General features: G+C 53.4%; 1 pseudogene; it reads left to right on the forward strand.

Moving 5' to 3' along the window:
* Positions 1 to 21,699, forward strand: part of LOC141938248 (hydrocephalus-inducing protein homolog) — a 171,982-nt pseudogene that overhangs the window by 143,645 nt on the left and 6,638 nt on the right.

Raw genomic sequence — 21,699 nt, forward strand, 5'->3', positions numbered from 1 at the left:
CACGCCCCGAGCAGGCTGTGGTGGGATGGGGGTTGCCTTCTGGTTTTGTAGCCGGTCAGCAAACGCTGTCTGGAAGGTGACGACGTCTTGCTCTGTCAGCGATGTTCAGCTAGCAAACCTGGGGAGCAGCTGACTTCTGTCTTTGCTTTCTGGACATCTTCATTACCCGGGGCACGCAGCAGGAACCCAAGGTACGTTTGCACTCCAAACAGCATCCTTCTCCCTATAAATGATGTTACGCCTCTGCGGCCTGGATGACTCGTCCTTCAATTCCCTCTGGGCAGGAGGCTGCTGCTCAAGGCCGGTCTCTGCAGAGCTTCAATGTTTATGAAACAAAATGTTGATTTTTTTTTTTTTTTTCAATTTTTCTGTTGTTCATAGGAACGGCTTGCTGTCATAGCCTGGCTGAGGTAGAGCGAGAGCATCGATTCAGGGACTGCTGCTGTTGCTTCCCTGTCATCCCTCTGGTAGAGCACTGAGTAGTGAAGCCACCAGATGAAATCTGGGGGGCAGGATGGGCTATTTATAGTCCTTTATTTGCTGACCTGCTGTCACTGCATGTGGCAATGAGGAGTACGGTGACAAAATTTTCTAGACCTTGTTTCTTGTAATTTCGCCAGCTGTTTCTCACCCTTCACTCTTTTCCTGCTTCCAGCAAGCTATGCATCAAACAGCTTTCCTTAAGGGAAAATCCCTCTGAGCCCACTGGCATCGTTCTGCCCAAGAGTGCCGTCTCTAGTATCGTTGTGCTCTTTCCTGGTGCATCCCTGTCTTCAGAGGGTAGGTGAGAAATCTTTAAACTCTTAGAAGAAGAGGCTCAAGCCAAATTTGAATCCAGGTGCCAAATCTTCACATCTTTTTGGGTGTAAATCTGCACAGGGGATTTTTGTGCTGATTCCTTCTAGTCCAAGGTGCTGCCTAGTGCAGAGGTGATGGAGAGCCCAGCTTCCCTGCTGGTCCCATCATCAGCCTTGAGCTGGCTGCTGCCGAGACAGGGATGGGCAGCAAAAACCCTTCCAGAGAACAGGGATTTTGTTCTGCGTGAGGCTGGACACTCACAAGACAGTGAAACTGGTGCTCATCCTTGTGTACAGCCACTCTTTCCCCTCGAGAGGCTGATATTGGGATGGTGGATGGGCAGGATGGGTTTTGGGTGGGTTTCAGATCTCTTGCTGCTGACTGGCTGGTTTAAGGCAGATGAGGAGAATACCAGTCAGGGAGATCATTTCCCAAAACATCATCGTGTATTTCTTTTTCAGAAAGGGTGGGATCTGCCTGGCATGTGCCAGTGCTCTGTTTTCCTCTTGTATCACCAAGGACACAGGAGACTGTCCCGGCGTGGAGCAGAAGCAATGCTTGCTGTTCCTCTAAAAGCCAGAGCCAGTGTTTTGGTCCCACAATGGTTTCTTTGCCAATGTTTTCTTTGGCCACAGCCACCAGCTCCATGTGCTCTTAGGTGAGGAGCCACTCCATGCTGTGATAGACTCTGTAAAATGAGCCTGTTATAAAAAAATCATCTCTTATCCACCTGGTCCATCTCTTCATCCCTGAAAACAGCCACAGTGGGAAGACCTGCTGTTACTACTGCCCTTGTAGCTGCACAGGAGCATTGATTCATAGAATATCTCAAGTTGAAAGGGACCCATAAGGATCATCAAGTCCAACTCCCTGGTCCTCGCAGGACCACATAGAATGAAATCATATGACTAAGAGCATTGTCCAGGTGATCCTTGAACTCTGACAGATTGCCACGCTGCTTGCAGAAGCAGGTGGTTTGTCTTTGCCAACTCAGAGAACAAGTAGCAGTTGGGTTAAGGCAGTATGGACCCCATGTTCACACAGGCCAGGTGAGGACTTTGGGATGTCAGGGATGTATCACCATAAATCTGTGTCTCCTGACTTGGAGATGGAGGCAGCCAGGGGCAAAGAGAGGGGAAACCTTCAGCTCTCTACAGCACAGCAGCCTGGGGAGGACTTCAGGTCCCAGGGAGATTTAATGGGGCTCTGCAAAGAGCGGGGCAGCCCAAAGAGGTGCCCACCCCAGAGTTAATGGTGTAGGCTGGTACGAGAAGGATTGGTTTATTTCCCACCGTCCGCTTCCTGTAGCAGGAGGCAGGAGTCCCGGGGGGTTGGGCACCCCAAGGGTCCTTCTGGGCCAGCTGGCATGTCATGCATTTTGAGAGTGCCTAACTCAATTAATGCCGCCTTTTCAGCTGCTCTGCCCTCGGGAGAATCATCTTTCTCCTCTGTGTGAAACCCTTCCAACTGTGAGCTTGCTTTGCTTGCTTCCTCTTTGGTGGTACCTGTCACCTCTCCCTCACCCACTTGCCTCCATCACCCCACAGCCGTCCCCAACTGTCCCCGGTGTCACCTGGACCAGGCCAATCCTGTCTGCTCGTCCCTTGCCCCAGCCCCAGGAGCTCAGTGGGGCCGTTGGACTGTGAGCACGTTTCCTGGGAGTATTTCTGCCTTGCTCTTGGTAAAGCAGGGGGTAATTAAGTTGTGCTATGGGAGTGACCTTTAATAATAACCCAGCAGTGATGTTAACTCGCCTTTTACACAGGGTGAAAGCCATGCACAGCCTTAAATCTGTGATTTCTGCTGGTGCCACAAACCCTGCTCCTCTGGACAGGAGGTGGATGGTGGTGCTGGTGTACTCAGGGGGTGGAGCTTCAGTGTCTGTCTGGGTGATCTGGGGATGCGACCCTCGGAAGTATATGAAACTGGAGCTTGTTTTGGTTTGTTTCTCCTTCTGCGTTAGTTATCGTTGCTGCTTTACCTTCTCCTGTCTTTCCCTGTGGTGACCCGCTGCAGAGCCCCATTGGGAGGGTGCGCTGTGGCATCGCTGCCTACCCCGGGCATGCTGGGCAGCCTGCACCAGTGCGGGCTGGTGGAGACACCTCCTGGGGTTCAGCAGATGCTGTCAAGATGAGCAGGGACGTTTCCTTCTAGGTGAGGACTTCAGGACATGCACCGTCATTGCATCTCCCTCCTTTTCCTCGCTCTGCTCTTGGCACCGTGCAGGGACAGTGATGCGAGGTGGTGGGCAGAGGGGCCGTGGTTGGCTTTTCCTGTGGTGCAGCTGTGAGCCCCTGTGCTCTGGAGGTTGCTTGGTCAGGGGTTGCAAGGTCTTTGCGTGCTGCCGCGGGGTGCAACGAGGCACCCAGAGCGCATGGGTGCCTGGGCAGAGCCCAGGTACCTGCTGGTCCTCAACCCCCAGGATGCCCCAGCTCAGGCTTGAGCTGCTTTCTGGCTTCCTTTAGGGTGAAACTGGCCTGCCAAGCCCACCCATCCTGGCCCCTACCACCTCAGACTGTCCTGTTCACCCCTTTTACAAACTTGTTGAGATCCAGCTTCGGCCTCCTGCAGCCTTTCCCTAAGGAGAGGAGATTGAGAACCTCTCTCTTCCCAGGGCCAGGAGCCTCCTGCTTGCCTTTCTAATCACCCAGGAGCATCCTGCTGCTCTCAGCTGGTTATGCTCAAGCACTTCTTCTGCTCCCCCCTGTTTCCTAGTATTCTTCACCCTTGCAGACACACCCTTTGTGTTTCCAAGCTCTAGCGCTTGTCCCCCTGAAAGCATCCTGAAATGGTGAGTGTCCATATCCCTGCCACAAAGACAGCTGGAGCACATCTCTCCTCCTTTGCTATCGGTCACGGGAGTCAATACAGTCGTCTGTTGGCAGAGATGATTTTTGAAGCATCTGGTACAATTGTAATTGGTACGGATTACTTTAAATAGCATCTGCAAAATACTGCTGTCAGGGCTTGTTTAATTTTGAACAAAGGCTGTAATTGTATTTATTGTTAGAGCTACTGATTTGATCGGAGGGACCTCTGGGCAGAGTCGGATTGAGAAGCATTTTTCTATCTGATAGAGAATCAGGAGCTCACCTGATGCTTATAAATCACCTGGCTGATGTGCAAAGCACAAGGAAGGGGAGGACTTACTGGGTCATGCTTTGCCATCTGTAAAAGCAATGCAAGTCAGAATAACTCCGGTAAAGTCAGTGGAGACTTCGTCCAGGGCTGTGACCTGTCAAGAGAGGGAAGTACTGCTGCCAAAGGATGATCTCCACAAAGAGCCGCTGTGCCTGCGATGCCAGTGGTGGCTGGCCCTGGTCCAGCTTCAGCTGAACCAAAGTGCCTGAGGAGCTTTAGTGCCTGTCCCCTGCAAAACTGGACCAGCCACATCCCGTGGAAGTACTCTGGGAGAGGCATGAGCCCTGTCAGATGGAGCCTGAGGGGCCTCAGACCCTCCTCTGACTCTTCTCATCGAAAGTGATGGGATGGTCAAGGTCTGTGGGCTTCAGCAGGAGCCGAGAAGTCTTGTGCACCCAAAAATCAAATCCTGTGGCTCCTGCTTAAAGGTGCTGGCGAGCTTTGGTTGCTGCCCCAGGAACATGAGACACTTCACTTCCGCTGCATCCATTCCCACACAATTTCTGCTTTCAAACAAGAAATCAAAATTCTCCCTCATCTCTCAAAACTGACATTTTTTTGACTTGGATAAGTAAGTGGCTGTTGAAATTGTGTATGAACTTCGAGTTAATTAATACTTGGTCACAGTGGGACCGCTCGCTGCATTTAGATGAATGCCAAATCCAGCTTAATCCCTTCCATCATGTGCAAGACAGGAGTTGGAGGTGTCGGATCTCACCGCAGCAATGTTGCTTCTCTTCTCTGTCTCTCTGCTGCCTGGTCTGAATTTCAGTGGGTGGTTCAGTAAATACACAAACCTTAGCTCAGCAGGGGAATTTATCCAAGCAAAGAAACAGGCTTCAGGGCCATTTGGATGAAATGCTGTTCAATAGTCACTCTTGATGAGGGCAAACCCTCACCACTGCCTTCCCCAGCTGCTGGCCAGTTGGCCCAGCTCAAGCCAAGTGTTCCCACACCGTGCGCTGGAAAGGCTTTTGGTTTGCACCTGTATTATATTATTTTGTTTTCAGCAGCAAACACTCTTGAGCTGTCTGTAGCTGGCTCCAAAGTGCCTTTTTAATATGCATCTGATGGCCAGAAGGAGAAATAAAAGTGCACTGTAGGGGCCTGTAGCCTGTTCAGGTGCCTCATGGGCATGCGGTCTCTGGTGCTTTTCCCTGTGATGACCTGAGAAGAGCTCGTGCTTTGCTGGGAGGCTCATTTTAACCCAGTGCCATGGCTAGTGGGGGCACCAGTGGGTGGTCCTTGGGGACCTGGGCAAGGATGCTCCACACGTGGGTGCCATGCACTAGGGAAGCAGTCTCAGCACCGTTAAAACTCTGGCATTTAATGTGAAGGGGTGGTGGCTTCTGGCTCATGTCCTTGGTGCTGGCCGGGGCTGTGGGGAGCTGGGGCACTCCTCTTGCAGCGCTGCAGGGTTGGGGGGACGGTCCTCATGTTGCTGGCTCTCGCACAGCCTCAGCCAGCCGGGTCACATCATCCTGTGTGAATCTTCACATGTAGTTTGCAGAAGTGGTGGGATTTCTAGCTCCTGTATTTTGGGAGGTGGGTGTGGGAAGCTGTGAGAAGCTGTGGCCCTAGCAGGCTCAGAAACCAAGAGACAGGCTGAGATACTTTTAACAGGAGGTTGGGGAGAGTGGGTGACACAAGGTTGTCCTGGCCTTAGCAGGAAGGACTCCTCTCCCCCTGGTGTCAATCCTCCCATACTCCCATTAAATCCCCACTGTTAATTCCTGGATGCATTTTGTCTCACCTGAGGGGTGGCCAGGTTGGGTGAGATGGACATGGAGGGCTTAACCCCTTGCTTTCAGCCCCTCCAGCTCCAGGATGACCTGCTTATGTCAGGAGACTCCATCTCTCAGCTCCATGGTGCTGGTGGAGGCACGTCCACAGCCCTTCAGCCCCTCTGGTTTGGGATGGGTCCTCTCTGCAGGTGGAGGAGCTGCTCTCTGCTCCTTGCCTACCTCACTGCATTCACAGCCTTGGCCAGAAGGTGCTGGAGGGCAAGAGCTGCCTAAAGCTTGGGCTGATGCTGAGCATCTTGTTATCTTCCCCTTTCTTCTCCTTTTTGAAGACAACCCCCTTTTCTTCAGCACCAGGAAGATTTCTTGTTCCAGGGATCAGCTTTCTATTGACACCTTGGGTTCCTCTCTCCCTTCCTTTTCATGTTACATTTCTTGTTGTTCATTCTGATTTCCCTCACTGGAAAAAGTCCCTTACCATGCTTTGTGCTTCTCCACAGCAGGGCTCACTAATCACATCATCTCCCAGCACCAGGTCCCAGAGGCTTCTGCTTTAGAGAGAAAAATATTGTTGTCTAGGCACCATGATCCCATGAAGTTGCCTCAAGCCATTCTATAAAACTAAGGGTAATTTCATAAGTGATTGTGGATTTTGCATCTTGGGGGTTTACCTCTCCTCAGGAGCTGTTCTTAATCTACAGTATTTATCACAAGCAGCTCTGAGAGCTGCACTTTCATTTCCTGGCTAGGATGGGTCACAGCTAGCAGTTTTGGGACCATCACCATGACAATGGCCAGACCCATACGCTGAACTGGTGCATGGACTGGTGTGTAGCTGGAGAGCTTCGAGGTGTTCCTGGCCCTGGCTGTGTCTGCCCCTGCGCTGCGGGCATCTCCCTATCACCAGGGACAGGCAGTGTTCAGCTGCAGGCTGCCCGGAGGCACCGTTGTTGCAGATGAGCTGGATTTATTTTATCCTGAGGCAGATGCCCAAGGTAGCAGCTGCTGGAGGTGTTGAGCAGGTGGGTCACCCCTCAGGGCACCCCAATACTTGTTAAGGTGCCTCGGCTGAGAGGAGCGAAGGTTGCACTGGTGGGACTGGAGATGGGCGATGCTCTGCAGGGGCAAGCGCATGCCTTCGTCCCCTCCAGTCCTGCTTTGCTCTTCCACGTGGACGGTGCTGAGGTCGCCTTTGGTGTCCCCCATGTGGTCCCAGTAGCAGGCAGAGGCGGGGCTGGGGAGGAGTGACAGCGCTGCTGCTCATCGGTCCCTGCTTGGGGCAGCTCGCCTGGGCAGAGCCTTGTTCTTGCATGTGGTTGCAGGAAGGACAAGTCAGGTGGGATCTCTTGGGGGTTGTGAGGCACAGAGCCTCTAATCCAGAAATGGAAACCAGCCTTAAATGATGAGCTGCAAAGCTAGAGACAAATACTCATTTGGGAACACGTCGTTAAAGGCACTGAGTTCCCAGCTGGGAAGGAAGCACCCACATTGCTGTAAAAGATGGGCCTCGTTTGCCCTCGGGAACACTTGCAGATAGGTGTGGTGACAGGCAGGCATGGTTCCAGTGTGTCCTCCATGGGGCATCAGAAGGGTGAACAGAGTTACTGTGAGCACCTGCTGCAATTTGAAACAGGGAATGTAGTCTGAGTCACTGGGAATGTTTGAAAATGTTAAACCGAACACTCTTTACTGACACGTGTTGGTCCAACTATCAACTCAGTCCTGTCAGTAAGATGAGCTGTTGAACTGCTTTGCTGAATCATTTGCCAAATTGGTCCTCAAATGGTTTGCGTTTAGAAGCTGCTGGGGAGGTGATCATGCCGTTGGCAAGTGCCACATCGGTTATAGCCTTGTTTCAGCAGAGCTGCTGCCCTTTTAGCGCGAGGTGCGGTTGGAGCCGTTGTTTCACAGCCAGGGAATACCGGCAGCACAGCAGGAGCTGAACCTTGTCATCGGCATTTGCTGTGTATTGATTAAAAATGACCAAAGCTTCCTTTCCCGGAGCACCAATCGCTGCTGCTTCGGTGCTCCTCAGGGATCAATGGGCTGTTCAGTTGTGAGTCTCTGCCTGGAGTTGCTCAGCGTGTCTTTCCACGCTGCCCCGTGTGTGTGGGGGTGTCCCGTACCGGGCTCCATGGGTGCCCCCGCACGGTGCTGGGCTCTGTCGGGGTTAGGGCACAGCAGGCTCCGGGCTTATCCCTGCTCCTGCCATACGGCACTTGGAGAAAGCCTCGGGCATTGCTGCTTGCTTGTGCTGACCTGCAGCTGCGGGTGGGTGACAGGGGAAATATTCCGGATTAGCACCTGGTAGAGCTGCAGAAGTTCTTGCTTTGGCCCTCTGGGTGGGGGAGGCACAGTCTGCAGCTGTGGGTGCTTTCAGGAGGGCACTGGTGGGTCTGCACTGGCTTGATGCTGTCCAGATCTGCCCCTTTGTGTCTCAGGTTCACCTTTTCGCACAGTTTGTGTGTCTCTTCCTCTCCTGCTGTGCTTTTTACCTCCCTACAAGGCTTTCACCTGTGTCCTCTTCCATTTCTCCTTGCAACCAGTTGCCAGCTGCCTGCGCTGCCGCTATACCAGCGTCATCCCTAGGCAGCCCCATATGCTGACCTGCTCCATCCTGGTTTCGGAGCTGTTGGGTCAGACCCGTTACTGAGTTCACACCACCAGTGCCCAGCCGGGGGCCGCATCCTGCTGAGGAGCTGTTCGTGCAGGCTTCCCTCCCTCCCACTGCAGGTCCACAATCAAAGTTATGTTATTTTCCAGGTTCAGCCCTCCAGTACCTAAATTTTTCATCAAACCCCAGCCACCAAAGGAGGGGGGAGCCTGGTCCAAGTGCTCGGTGTCTGCAGGGAGCAGCTGCAGGAATGGAGGTGTGGAGGAACCAGCCAAAGCCCTGGGAGCCGCAGGGGATCCTGCCCAAGAGCCAGCAGATGCAGATGACTCCCTGGAAGCAAAGGTAGATTTTCTTGTACACCTACTGCTTGCGTTGCCTCCCCCAGCTTGCCACCAAAAAGCTGTGCTTGTGCCCATCCCCCTTTTTGCTGCCCTGCTGTCATGTGCCCTGAGGGCGGGCTGGGCAGCAGGGCCAGTGGCTGGACACGGGGCTTCTGGGGAGGGAGAAATCGGATAGCTTTGCTTGGAGAAGCCCTCTCAGATCCTACGGACCTATGCTGAGTTTGGGGTTTTTTTGGCTTGTTTTTACACTGTAAAATGAGGCTTTTATCTGCATCATGATGTGAAGGCTTCCAGTTTCCTTCCTGTATCAAGCTGTGCCAAGTACTGTGATCTCCATGTACCACCTTCTCAACCCCAGCTGGAGCCGCCTGTTTTTATGTCTCTGCCTTCACCCGAAACCTGCAGTATTGCAGGGATGGCCACAGAGCTGTCTTTGATAAAATGAGACTTTGCAAAGTCATTGTCTCTTCCTCCTGGCATGGAAAATGGCCTTTGGTCTGCTGACCTTCCTGGTGAACCTCGGTGCTTTGGAACTCGACATCCATGCTAGTGGGAACTGGCGCCTTGTTCTGCATTGTGTGGGACAGAGGCTGCTCCTGGGGCAATAAAAAAGGATGCAGGAAAGCATGGGAAGTTCTGAAAGCACTGGCGTTGGCATTAAGTTCAAGGAGAGGGGTTGCATCTGCTCACATCCAAATATCGATCATTTTAACATTATAACTGCACATTTTTTCTGAATCAGGAGAAATGATACCCTGTAGACGTAAAGAATAGTGTGGCTGAATGTTTTCAGATAGAAGGGTGGAATCATCTTTATTTCCTGCTTTGTTGCCATGTATGCAGAAATAAACCAAAGAAATTCAAGTAGATATGGCTAAGTAGGATCCAAAAGTGCCTCAAAGGATATGTCTGGATTGCAGCTTCATCTTCCGCTTGTGTCACTGTACCACATAACCTCCCTGGGGAGGTGGGAGACCATAGGCCTAGGAAATATGCGGGTTAGAGTCTTTGGGAGCAGGCGCTTGGCAAAGCTTTGCTAGGCTTGAAAATGTGAAGATGAGAGAAAGAGCATTGAATCTTCTGATTCTGAGCTTCATCTACCGGGGAGGTGTAGCCTCTGATTAGGTGTAAAGATGTCCCATAAATATTCTTGCAGATTCTGCTGATGTCAAGGCCCCAGCACAAAGCACTTCTTCACGTTACTGAAGAAGCAGGTATTACTACATTTCAAAAGCACTCACAAAGCCCTCGCTTATTAAATTAGGGATCAGAAGCCCAGGGATGAGGTTCCTTTTGAAAGATGGCACCTCTGAGGTCAAACACCAGCTCTCAGCTGCTGCAAGACAGAAGAACACCTCGGCTGCCTTCTTCAGGAAGGTGTCGTTCAAGAGAATGACCTGGTGGAGATCCTCAGCTCTCCAGCACTGATGGCTGCACGAGATGAAACCTAAGCACTCTCTGAAATGGAAGAGTTGTGCCAAGTCCTTATTTTCCTGGTTTTGATACTTCTCACTTGCAGCTGTGTTCCTGTTTTTGTCATGAAGAACCTAACCTGTCGAGGCTTGGGGTTCTGGGCACATTCCTTGGGCAGGAGTGAGCGAAGCTGGGCTGGCACAAGGGTGCAAAATGCCCTTGAGGTCTCTGCCAGGACTGAGGGCTGGGTGCACTCAGCTTCCCCATGCAAGCTTGTGCGTAGGAAGTGCAGATGGAGCCCGTGTCTCACCTGTGGGTGGGCTTGGACCCACTCTCAACGGATGGCACGGACATACCCATACTTGATTTGCACCCAGGTCCCATCTCAGCTGCTCCTGGCTGGATGAGGTGGTGGAGCCTGCAGCAGAGTGGTCTCACCCAGACCAGCCAGCTGCTTACTGCAGCCCATGATGCTTGTTTTCCAGTTGCTGCCATCCACTGCTGCGGAGCTGGAAGGTGCTGTGGAGACTCAGAGCCTGGTGGGGATCAACAGACTGATGCAGTTTGTGGAGGCAGAGCCCGTCACCTTGGGAATGGAGGAGGTAAATGGGAATCCATCTTGTGCCACGTTTCCAGTGTGGCAAGCAGTTATGTAGCCCCCCTCCCACTGGTGGCCCTCGATGCTGCTCGCAGAGTGGCCTCACGTCCCTCCAAGCCCATCGCACAGCGCTGCTGAAGCAACTGGTCACTGGAGAGGCCACGCAGGACATGTCGTAGGGTTGACCTGTGCAGCAGCTATGGAGGGCATTATTCATCTTGTTGCTAATCAAGTGGTCAACAGGAAATTTCTGCAGTAGCTTTTGCTGTAGCATCTTGAGAGAGCGCAGCATGCAAATCGGAGAGAGTGAAAAGCATCAGGAGTCAGATGAGCTGGGCTGGAGTCCTCCCTCCCCAGCTCTAAGGGCTTTCACCTCTGAATACTGTGTTTTTCTTAAGGCAGTAAAAGGTGCTTTTAAAGGCAAGTTCTGCAGTAAAGAGAATTTCTTGCTGCCAGGAGACAGCCCAAATTACTTTAATATGTAGTGTATTAATTAATGCGTTAATGAGTGAGTATGGGAGAAAATTTTTCCCGTGGCCCCTCCGCTGGTAAGTGGAATGGATACAGGATGAGATTAGGGTGATTTTGCCTGTGTTTGAGGAAGAGCCCCCTCCAGCCACGCCTGTACTTCGCTCCAAGCCATGGCTGCTCTTCTGCATCAGTTTCCATGCTCGACATCTTGATCTCTCCTCGCCTACCTCCAGGTTTTCGATGTCCTGCTGCTCTACGGTGTGCTGCAGCCAGGTGAGAGCCAGCGGGTCATGTTCACCTTCTTTGGCTACACAAATATCGTCGCCCATGTCATGGTGCTGTGCAGGGTGGAGGGAGGCCCGACCTATGACATCGTGCTAAGTGGAGAGGCTTCGCTCATCAGCTACCTCCTAGACATCACAGAGATCGACTACAGGCTGCAGGTACCACACGCTTCTCTTGGCCGAGGTCCTTGTCGTGAAACCATCACCGGCGGGTTGCCACCCACCTAGGACTAGGGCTCTCTCCCCTTCCCAACTACTTTGTTGGCTCTATGGCTTGGAAGTACAACCTTGGAGTGATATGTCCTGCATTCAAGCTGGTTTTTAAAGGCCATCTCCACCCCCCTCCAGCTGGGAATTCTTCCTCCTCAAGGTAACTAACAGCACCTCCTGGGGCAGGCAGGGTCTCAGTGGTGATCTCCAGAGGGACGTGCCCCAAGACATCCATCTGCTGATCCACTCCTAAAGCCTGAGGTCCAAGGAGGTGCTCTCTTTTGATGTTCTTGATTAATCAACAAAATAAACGAGGGAGGAAGTTAACTTGGGCTTCCCAGTCACTGTAGCTGGAGAGAATGTCCTAGAATAATCCCCACTTCTTTTTGGTTAAAAACCCCACAGATATTTCCAGCTGTTGCCCTGTCTCCCATTTTGCTGTCACTGCAGGTGCTTTTTCTTCTGCAATGTCTTGATGCCACCTCCTTTGTTCCAGCTGGGTGTGAGATGACACCATGAGGTGCAGAGAGCTTGTCTCCTCCTTGGTTTCCTTATGACTGATCTCTGTGGTTGGCATTGCCCCTCTGCATGCCGCCATCAGTATCTGTTCCTGTGTAGGGCTAAGGGGTGCCCTGTGGCGGTGGCTTCCCCAGGTTAACCTGGGAGACTCAAGTGCCCGTACCTCCTCTGCCTCTGCTTTTCTCCTGTGTTGAGTTCATTTGCTCGCATCCCAATGAAAGCAGAAGGAGGTTCCCAGTATCAGGCCTGTGTCTTCAGCTTCCCACTCCTCTGTCCTCTCTTCAGCTGTTTAACAAAGTCACCAAAGCAGAGGTCACCCTGCCGAACAGTGGGAAGATGGGATTCACCTACGTGGTGCTAAGGCCCAGCGCAGGCACCGCAGACAGCCCTCTGCCCGGCGTGCCCCTGGTCCTGCCCAGCACAGTGAGTACGGAGGTGGCGTGAGTGATTGACCCTGGCTCTGGGTCAGGCTGCCCAGGAGGGGGTTGTAGGGGAAAAAAAACAAAATTAAAAAAAAAGAAAACAACCCACAAAAGCAGACAGGAGAGACAGGGCTGCAAGCAGCTGCTACTGGGAGGCAGGGAGGGTCAAGCAAGCGTGGTCCTCATCGCCCTTCACGGCCTTTGCCGGCGAGTGACCCTGCTGTCACACAGCAGCCACCGGCCGGAGGCACCAGTGCTTCGGTGGCTCTGGGGACCCCAACTGCTGAGTGCTCCAGCTGTGCGGGCACTGGGGCCACACTGTGCCGGCTCTCCTGAGAGTCACCTTTCCCAGGGTGTGTGATTGGACAGGGCTTACTCCTTGTCCCTGCCTGTAGCACACCCTGCCAGTCCCCTGCCAGCACTGAGCGGGACTTAAATGCTCTCACTTGGGCATGAAGCTGCTTTGCCAGAAATTGTAGCAGCCCCTGTACTGGTCCCCCACTCCCCCAGCTTTTCTGCTTCGCAGCAGCTTTGTGGGGCAGTGAGGGGGCCAGACAGGAGCAGGGCTGGAACAGTGAGGAGAGGACTTTGCAGCATCTCACCATCCCAACTTCTCAGTCCTGTGTTGCTGTCTTTGGGCTGGAGCAGCATTCCTGTCTAGTCCCTTTTTGCAGTGGGAAGAGGAAGCCAAAGGCGTTCACATTTCCTCATGCCTGTCTCCTACAAGGGGTGACACACTGATGCCCTCTTCCTGCGAACTTCCAAAGACCCAGCTCTGCTCAGACCCGCGCAATCAGTTGCTGTGACAGCCCCATTGGCACTGGCAGCTTGGCAGGGCTGGCTTTTGCTGCAGCTGTGTTCTGCGCTGCACCAGGGGCTCAGGGGACCAAGTGGCAGGATCTGTCCCGCTCAGCAGCTTCTCCCTGCAGCGTGAAGGGGAGTGGGGAGCCGAGGGTCCAGCCCAGTGTGCAGAGGGTGAGCCGAGGAAAGCTGCGGCTGTGTCCCGTCACCCCAGGCTGTGTTGCTGTCTGCTTGCATTTGCTCTCAGTCTGGCTGGCAGGAGCCTAGCCTGGGGCTCAGGCAGCTTTCTGGAAGCCTGGAGAGGAGGTGCCCTTCCTGGCAACACCTTCCCTAGATCTTGTCCTAGTCTCTGCTCCTGCCTTTCCAGAGATGCATGTTTGCAGGTCACCGTGAGTCTGGATAGGCTCACGCACCCCCGGTGTAACCGCACAGGCAGGAGGTGTTTGGTTGGGATCATTTATAAGGGGTCAGGCCCTTTAACACCAGCCTGGGAACCGCTGATGTGCTGTGGCAGGAGCTGCTGGCCATGCTGAGAGTGTGGGCACTTCCCTTATTTTGCATAGTGGCTGGTAAAAGAGCTTTTATTTCTTCAGTCTGGCTCTTGCTAGCAGAGGGTAAACACCGCTAGGGGCAGAGCTGTGCTCATGCTGAGCAAGGGGCGGTCTGTGGGTCTGTCCTGGGGGAGTGCATCCCTACGAGCCCTCTGAAGGACCTAGTGTAGGAGACTTCAGCTTCTGGGTACAAGAAAGCTAGAAGGCGATGTTGTCTGATACTTTCTTATATATGAGAACCTGCCTTCTCTTCTCGGCGTGTCTGTCATCTGAGCCATCCCTCCACCAAACCCTCTTTGGTTCATTCCCTCCCTCTTCTCCCACACCCTGCAGAGTTAAGTTGGACCTGGCCAGGAGCAAGTCCTGAAAGTCTATTACCTGCCAGGAGTGCCTGGAGCCTTCTGCAGGACTTCCAGATCCAAGTGGGTCACCTAGAACCAGAAGAAATCTCCCTGAAAGGAGAGGGGACCTTTCCCAGGATCTACTTGGACCTGTCCAGGAACATCAAAGGTGAGCACGGCCTGTCTGCTCCCCAGGAGGATCCCCTGTTTCTCCTCCATGTCAGATGCCCGTAGGGCAGCTCACACCTGCCTCCATGGAGCCTGGAGGTTTCAGGGCTGTCAGACCAACACTCAACCCCCCAGTTGCTTCCTGAGGCTCTGGCAGATGAGCCCGTGTGGGCTTTGCCCCAGGAACCATCCTGCAGAACTTGCCAGCATGTGTCGGAGTCCTGGGAAGGTGGTGGCTGGACAGAAATGCTCGGGAAAGCTGAGCACAGGCTGGCAGGGATTTTGGCAGGGTTGGATTTGCGTCACATTGCAGGGGATGAGATGCTCCTATGTGGGGAGGAAGATGGGTGGGAATGAACATCAGGGTTGATAGAGGAAAAGCAGCATCTACTTTCCATACATTGCTTGAGGAGGGTGTTTCTGGGAGAGGCCAGAGTCGAGGAAGTGGGGCTTCCCAGCTTAAATGGGAATGGCGCTGTGCCACGCTTCTATTTGTGGATGTTTTCTTCCTTCAGGAAATGAAAAATATGAGAAGGTCCTCAAGGAGGTAATAGAAAAGATGGAAGACAGCCAGAGAGAGGAAGCAGTTGTTCTGGGGGAGGCTGTGGCCACGGAGCCACCCCCAGATCCCTTGGATGCCATGGTGAGAATGGCTGCTGCCCCATTTGACACGTGCCTCCCTCCCCCGGTGTCATTTGGTCCCCTGCAGCCCGCAGCAGGCTTCCCGGTGCCCTGCTGGCACTTGGGACCTCCCTGCCCATGATCCTGCATCAGGACACCCAACCTGCCCATGATCCTGCATCAGCTCAGCATTGCCCCCAGGGCTGCCCCAGGGAGAGATCCTGAAGACCCTGCTCAAGTGATTGAATTTATGGTACTTTGGGATGGAGATGTAGGTCATCACTGGGGTATTTGCTGCTCACAACCCAAGCCCTGCCAGCTTTACAGAGCTTAATAGCAGCAGCCTGACTGTGCCCTGGGACTGTGCTGCCAGGACTGATCTCTAAGAGACAGCAGCTTTATCGTGGCTCCCTTTGCAAGAGAGCTTTTGTCCGAGCTGCTTTGGCACTGGCTGGGGGCAAGCAAAGACTTGGAGCTCTGGAAGGTTCCCAGCTTGTCTGTCTGTTTGTCTGGCCAGATCAGCTTTTGTAACAGTGACTGGGCAGGCAAAGATACTGGAGTTCATTGCCCTTGAGATGAGGCCCTGACTAAGAGAGCAGGAGGTGTCACAGACACTGAGCAGCAAGACAGAAGGACCCCATCACCCCTCTCAACACAAGCAGGGGGGAGCCTTGGGAAGGACCGTTGCTAACCAGCCACTGCCTTTCCTTCCCTCAGCTGGACCCTCGGCTGCAGATGCAGATGGAGCAGATGCTGATAGAGGAACATGCCCTGGAGCTGCAGAAAGCTCTCACCTCTGGTCCCCCAGAGGCCACTGCCTTTGACCAGCACGCTCATCAGAGGCTTCTCAAGTTAGTAGGGCCTCTTGTACCCTATCTTCTTGTGCCCCAAGGGTAACACCCATCAGTGCACCCCTGCTCCTGAGAGGTCCTTGTGTCTGCAGAGCTGGGGATAGTGGGGACTTCAGAAAGGGTCTGATCCTGGTAGCTTTGACATGCTCCCTGTGAGCAGCTGAGTGTCCTCACTTCCACAGAGCCACCCTGAGCTTTGGAGGTGCTCAGCTCCCCACAGGCTCTGGGTCCTGCTCTTAGGGCTGAGGGGGTCCAGTGCAGAGCATCAAGCCCTTCCAGAGAGCACCAACACCATCCCTGCTGACCAGCTCTGAAAGAGGCAACTCAAAGCTGGCATCTTTGTTCCAGCTAACAGACCACACTGAGCAAAAAGAGTAGGGAACTGCAGAGGTTGACACACCCTTGACAAACCCTAAATCAGGTGGCTTGGATGCTGGTGGGACTGCAGGACTTACCTCGGTAACTTCCCTCTGCTCCTTCATGAGGAGGCACAGACATGGTAGGCTCCAGTTCGGGAAGATGCTCTGCAAAACTGATCACGTATGTGCTTTCCCAAGTGTGATTGCTCTGGAAAAGGACCCTCCCGTGAATCTTGTAGGTGTTGATTACTGCATTTGTCGGTGCTGCTTTGGGGACAGATCTGGTTGCAGAGCAGTGAAGATTTCCTGTGCAGGCGAATCTTATGACAAGGTCCTGAAGCCATTTCAGGCTGGGGCTGTACACCAGGCTTAGCAGTTTCATTGAGACCAGTGGAGGTCCACTGGACTTATCTACAGTGGCTTTCTATAGCAGAGGAGCTGTGACCAGTATTCATTTTAAACTAGTTTTATTTTAAGGTCCCACTGGTAGGTGATAAAACCTAGGTCCTATGCTCCTCGTGAGTTACCAAAGTCTTACTACCAGGTGGTCAGGCCTTGGGTTTCACGGGCTTAAGTTGAGTTTTTACAGCAGCGAATCCAGAAATATTCACTTTATTTGCATCTTCCATGCTCTTGGAAATGTAGCCAGGCTGTGGTTTAAGGACTGTCCTTACTCCTCCTTTCAGAGTTGAGCTGCCCAAGTACCTCCTGGACTTTGGGTACGTGATTCTCGGTAACACCCCCACGCACGTCGTGAGGATCACCAACACCAGGCAGTTCCCTGTGTCCTTCCACACTGATAGACGGGTCCTGCGTGACGCAGGTAACCGGTGCTGGAGAGACTTCACGTGGGCTTGAAGGAGCTGTCTCTGACAGATTAGCTTAAGCCACTAGACATGGGGAGTTTTTTTGAGTGCTTGTGTGTATAACTTTTTCCTCCTTGGGACCCTCTGCCTGGTGCTTTAGAGCCTGAGTTCTCCTGGCCAGCAGTGCTCAGAGACCCGGCCTGCCTGTGCCTGCCCTAACACTTCCCTGCAGGGGCTGGATGGGCTGATCTCCTTGGTCACCTCTCAGCATCTTCTGCTCTTGGCTACCATGAGCATCATCTGATGGGCACTCCATGGGCTTGTGTTGCAAACAGATGGACGTTTTGTGGTTTGGAAGTGCTTTGTTTAAAGTTCATAATGCCATAGCACTTCTGTTCAGCCTTTATTGAGAAGACAGCCTGTGAGGCCCTCTGTTGTATCAAAATAGGCTTTCTAAACAGGCCTTGACATAAGGCTGCAGTACCAGCAAATGGTGACTCGCCATGTCTGAAGGGTGATCAGGTGCCTCCTCTAAATTGTTTTTCAGGGAGTACCATGGCATGGGGGAATCTTAGTTGGAAATTCTCCTTTGGAGAGGTCTGTGCATCCTTCCCTGGGGTGCCTAGTGAAGGAATGGTTGGAGCTCCTCAACTGAGATGTTTCCTTTTTACCATGTGGGTCTTGGATTCTGGCTGTGAAAGCCCTTTCTCCTTGTATGGTGACAAGGGAGAAGGAGTGGCAATCTTCTCCACAGGTACAAAGGGGTCCTTCACAGAGCTGCCAGCCAGGACATATGGCCTTAACGTGCTTGTGACACATTCATGTCTATTGTGCATCTCAGCTGCTTTATTTTCATCTGTTCAAGGTTTCAGTGTGGATCTGGACCACGTGAAGCACCTGCTCTGCTGCGAGACCAAGGTGTTTGAAGTGCGCTTCGACCCACAGAGCGCCAACCTGCCACTGGGAGAGGTGGACGTGCTCCTGCCCATCAAGGTACCTACGGCGTGCTTCCTCACCCCGCTGTGCCCGTGCACCTCTCGGGGCAGGTGGAGAGTCGGTGACAGCAACAGATGTCACTGGGGCTCTCAGCTGGATGCTCGGTCCTTCCCTAGGTAGCAGGAGGCCCCACGTTCCATGTCCACCTCCATGCCAGCGTGGCTGTGCCATCCCTCTGCGTCTCCAGGGACAGACTGGAGTTCTCCACTCTCCAGTGTGGGCAGTGCCAGGAAGAAACTGTCCAGCTCCACAGTCAGCTCCAGGTCCCCTGTAACTGGGTCATCACTATAAATGAGCCTGTTAAGAAGGTAAAGCACAGACAATGTGTAACATGTAACTTCTCGGTTGGGCTTTCTTTGCCTCTCTTGCCCTTTCTGCCCCTGTGGCTGCGTGAGCACTTGGGCCACAGCTCATCTGAGGAAGCTTTGGAGGGTACAGAGCAAGGCTGGCTCACCTGGACCTGTGCATTAGATGGTGCTTCACTTCTCTGTCACCTTCCCCCGTTCCTCCTCTTCTGAGGATGGTGCCTCCCCATCTGCCTGCCCTGCCTGTTTTCCCTCCAGTTCTAGGCCACAGGTGGCCTCGGCTGGTTTGGCTGTGGGTGCCCTCAGCACCATGACGGTGTCTCAGAGCACTGGAGGAACCGAGGGTCTGTCCTCACAGACCAAGGAGACCTCACACAATTGTTTTTTTTGTTCTCAGATGGACAGACATTGGCCAGCGAGGATGTGTCGGAAGGTGCCCCAGAAGTTGAAGGCCCAGCCCTGTGTCTTCAAGGCGCTGCCCTCGGCTGGATCCCTCGCTCCAGGACAGCGATGCAACGTGCGAGTCAGGTTGTCACCCACAGAAGAGGTGAGATCAGCAAGTGTCACCCCCAAGAGGTCTGGCAGGGCAGTGTGGTAACGAGAGCCCAGCACAGGGAAGAGGAGACGGCGTCTGCCTCCACAGAGAGCTTTCTGCAAGCACCGTACCCACTGTGCCTCAGTTCCCCCTGCAGCACACTCTTCTGAGAGGGGCTTTGAAATCCCCCTGGGGAGCTTGCTCAGCATCAGGGCACGGTGAGGTGCCTGCCTCTCGACGCATGGGGGGAAATCTGCCTGTTTGCCCTCGTCTCCCCCTTCCACAGGCCTGTTTAAGGCTGCAACGCCCTGGTGCAGAGCAGCTGGTGCGCTTGCAGGGGATAACCCTGGAAGGGCCAATCTAGGCAAGTCCTGCTGCTGGTACCAGCAGACAAAACAGCCACCAGGCACCTTCCTGGGCACGGCAGGACAGTTGTCTGCAGTGGTGTGCTGCCAGCAGTCCCTGTGGCTCTGGCCCAGCCTGCCTGCACGTTCCCAGGCAGTCTGGGAGTCAGGTGAAATGATGGGGCATTCCCAAAAGCAGTTTGCCTGTGGCCACTGTGACTTGGAAACTGGCAGTGGGTAACAGGATGGACACAAGTGCTTCCGTGCCTGGGAACAGTCCCAGGGATGTTTTAATTGCTGTAGAGGTGTAACCATCTTGTGTCTGGCTTTGACCAGAGCCAATCACTGAGCAGAGAAGACGACCCTTATTTCTAGCCAGTGAGAGCTCATCTGCCTCATTCATAGAGCTGATGTTTGCCTGATGCAGCAGTGCCAGGACTGTGTCTGGGCAACATAACCCTGAGGACCTTTCTCATGAGCATCACACTCCCTCGTGACTAGGTGAAAACATCTGACAGTGCATTTTAGATTCGTCTGACACCCAAATATCCAGTTACACTTCACACCAGGATTCATCCCAGTTACTCAGAGCCAGCATGCAGATGCTGTAGCCCCTGCTGGAAGTAAATATCTGTTTTCTATTCCCCTTAGAGGTACTGGTGACACCCCTGCCCTGGGGCAAGAGTTGAATTTGAGGCCCTGTCACCTGGGACTTCATGGAAGAGCTTTCTGTGCTTCTCTCTTTTCAGAAGTCCTATAGAAGTGAGCTGAAGATTAACATTTGCCAGAGCAGCCAGCACCTCCAACTGCAGGTCTTGGGGTGTGGGCTGGAGCCACAGCTGGAGTTCAGCCCCCCAGTGCTTGAGCTGGGACCGTTGCTGCCGTACAGCTGTGGAGCAGAGGGGACGGTGGTGGTGAAGAACCCATGCGAGTTCCCCATCGAGTTTTACTCGCTGGAGTTCGACCAGCAGTACCTTGCTGAGGAGCAGGTGAGAGGGAAGGTCTGGCCCCCATGTGCACGCTCCCGTAGCTTCACAGTGCTCCAGCATTCCCGGGTTCGTGCCAGGGAGATGGAGACAGTCCCCAGGGCAAAGTCTGGTGGCATTTCAGGGTTAGCCAGCTCTGCTGGCAGACTGTGGAGGGGCTTGGATAGTCCGTGTTGTTAGAAACACGTCCTGCATATGGCTTCTCTTCCCTACATGCACAGATCCTGCAGATGCTTAAAGACTACGATTGCCACAACACCTTATTGCTGCCTCTGCGTGCCCCGGGTGAGAAGCTGCCCCCTGAGGTGCTGGAGTACTATCAGGACCAGAAGAGGCTGCAGGATGAGCAGACAAAGTCCAAGACTGGGGAACCAGCAGGCCAGGACAACAGTAAGGGTTTGGCATTGGCTGTCCTGAGTGTGGACACAGCGGGGAGTCCAGCCCGCACGCCCCAAGCTCTCCATGGGAAGCCCAGGCTTTTAGCAGCCACCCATTCCCCAGCTTGGTGGAGGAATTCCAGCATGAAGGTCTGTGGCTTGTAACACGCATCCCCTACCAGCCCTGAGTGCAGCCAAAGCAAGCTCATATCTGCCTACCATGGACCGGGGAAATAATCATGTTGTCCTCTTGTGTCCCCTAACCACAAAAAATAGGATTGGATGAGTTCTTCAGCCAGCAGGACCAGGTCTAATATCACCAGCTATCTTATATTTGTTCCTTCCCAGCACCAAAAGCATAAACTCAAAATCCCCCCGAGGGCAGAGACAGCCTGGACAGACTTCTCCTTGGGAAACTTTCCATCTTTTGCACGTGGCCGTGCAAAGTGGCAAATGTCAAAGAACAGATTGCCTGGCCATGTCCACCCTCTTCTTCCCTCCCTGTGGCCTTCCTCCTCAGCAAACTTTGAAGATGTCCAGTCTCTGTCAGATCAAGGAAGAAAGTCCTCTGCTGGGATCATTCACACTGTCTCATCCCAGAGCTCATTCATTTTCCCCTCCGTGTTTGATGAAAGCCAGTCCAACAAGTGGACTCTAAATCTGAATGCGGAGGAGGAGGAAGGTGTTGAGAAAAGACAGGGGATGGGTAATGTTGCAGACAGGGCAGGGACAAGTGAGAGGCCAGAGAGGTTCTCCCCAGTTTTGCCAAATGAGCACCTTTTCCCCCAGGAGCTGCTGGGATCAGGATGATGCTGTTCCCTTTCCTAGGCAGGGCAGCGCGCTCTCTGTCCTGCGTGACACTGCAAGCGAGATGGCTTTTGGTGACCTCCTAAGGGCAAAGGTGGGAGCTCTTTGCAAATGCTGTTATGGTGAATTCAGAGCCCAGCTACATCTCCTGGTATAATATTCCTAAAGCATCCAGCTTTTGGATAATGGTTTGATCCACAAATGGAGCCTCTCCCTTGGGACGGTGTAAAATGCCTGGTTCTGCCTGTCCCCCCTTTACTCAGCAGGACCTGGGACCAAACTCCCATGAGGACCATGT

Source organism: Strix uralensis, chromosome Z, assembly GCF_047716275.1.
Source record: "Strix uralensis isolate ZFMK-TIS-50842 chromosome Z, bStrUra1, whole genome shotgun sequence".
Classification (NCBI taxonomy): domain Eukaryota; kingdom Metazoa; phylum Chordata; class Aves; order Strigiformes; family Strigidae; genus Strix; species Strix uralensis.